The following is a 1,932-nucleotide window of genomic DNA, read 5'->3' on the forward strand; positions in this document are numbered from 1 at the left end:
TGTCCTGTTTGCACCCCAGCAGCTCCTGCTGCCTGTAACAATTTGTAACCCTTAGCCCTTAGCAACTCCCGCCCTTCCCAATGTTACCACTTGCAATCTACATAGCAACTCCCGCCCAACGGTCTGAGTTCAAACCAACCCCTCAGCTTGTGTAAAAATCTTGTACATAGGAATGTTGCAGCTGCGCTCCCTGCCCCATCTTCAGAGCACCGGCTCCTCTGGGGCCGCGCGCAATAAACCTGAGTTCTCCTTCTCTCCGAGTCACTGCTTGGTTTTTCACTGGCCTGGGTTTGGGATTTTTCCATATTTTTGGAGGCCGCAGTGAGATTCCAACCATGCCGGCCCCTTGAGCCACCGATGGCTCGGCCGAACCGAGGCAGAGGGCTTCCAAGACGCCTGAGGAGACGCATCACCTGAATATTCGGGTTCTCTTTCGGATCGGCGCCCTGACTCCACAGGACGGCTAAGCTGCCCAACCAGACTCATAGGAGGTTAAGACTAACTCGCCGGAAACAGCCACAGGAGGGAGGTACCACGGTAAGACTGAAGAAAGTAAGCTGGCTGAGTCAGGTCCCGGGACAGGCCCCTTCAGGTCCCGCCACCAGACGGAAGACCTGGACGCGGCTTCCTGGTCTTCAGAGCACAGACAGTGGTCAGGGAACCTGACGCGTATCCCAGGTTCAGGGGTCTCCAAAAGGCGGGAGCAGAGACTGGGGCTCCCCAGTGGGGGAGACGTCAGGTTAGGCCGGAGGCCCCACTAGAGAACCTGACGCGTATCCCAGGTCGGGGGGAGGCACCATTCAGCCTGATGCACGAATGGGCTTCCCCGGCGGGGAGGCGTCGGGCTGAGGCAGGGCCCCGCTAGCTGAAGAGCATCCGGGGGAGGGGAAATGTTCTAACCTGATGTGTGACTGTGTGAATGAGCGGCTTGATCAACTTCATCGGTCAGGTACGCGTTTGTAGTAGCCCCACGGCTGGGCACCCTTAAGGTCCCCTGAAGGCCACGACGTTCGTGTGGGCTCACTCTGCGTTTCCGTGGTGAACGGCATACGGTCTATGGTGGCACCAGACTAGTGTCCGATCGTCAGTCACAAGGCTGAGTCCGCTACGGCTAAGTGTCACCCGCGAGGGGACATGGCCAGACGAGCACTGAATGGCCTCCTCTGTGGAGGGGCATCTGTTTGTCTCCTCCCTTGTCCGTCTTTGCGTCACCGTTGCAGGGGTGATAAGTCTGAACAACACTAAGTGAAGAGGGAGCTCCATCACCCTCCGGAGGGCAACCACGCTCCCCCACGTTAGGGGGAGCGGCTGCCTGCTCCCCAGCGCGCACTGTTCGGGAACGATGGGAGGCTGTAACGACAGAGAGTGACCGCTGAGGGACTAAGGCGGGGCCTTGCGAAGAAGCAAGAGTTGAGCCCCAATCGCGGTTCCACAGGCGAACCTCATACGGCTTACGGTGGCCCCACTGGATCTCCGTGAGGGGTCTGCTCCGGGAGACCGTGGTCTGGGTCGGGGGTTTAGACCAACCCAGCAATACTAAGAGGCGCCTGAAATTTCCACGAGGGAAGCGGCCGGAGATGGACAAAGCGAGTGGCACCCCCTCCAAATTTCCCCAACCCCACCTCCCACCCACTTTGTGGCGTGACTGTCGTGAGAGGCATGGGAGGGACCTCGGATCAACGGAAGGAAAGGAAGAGTTGGAACTAGAAGGAAAGGAAGAGTGTTTTGGGAACAGGAGGTATAAGGTCTGGTGACCTGTTTGAAGGAAATTAGGAGGTGTTTGCCTCAGAGCAAAAGAGGCACCTGAAGGAATAAGGAAGGCATGAGAGTTCTGTGGAGATTGTGGAAGGTCTGCGAAGGGAAATCCAATCCTGAGAGGAAATGTTCTAAGAGAAGGTGTGGGAAAAGGTCTGTAAAGAGGTTTGGAGGAGA

This window comes from Pteropus vampyrus, unplaced genomic scaffold (assembly GCF_000151845.1).
Source record: "Pteropus vampyrus isolate Shadow unplaced genomic scaffold, Pvam_2.0 Scaffold364, whole genome shotgun sequence".
Lineage (NCBI taxonomy): Eukaryota > Metazoa > Chordata > Mammalia > Chiroptera > Pteropodidae > Pteropus > Pteropus vampyrus.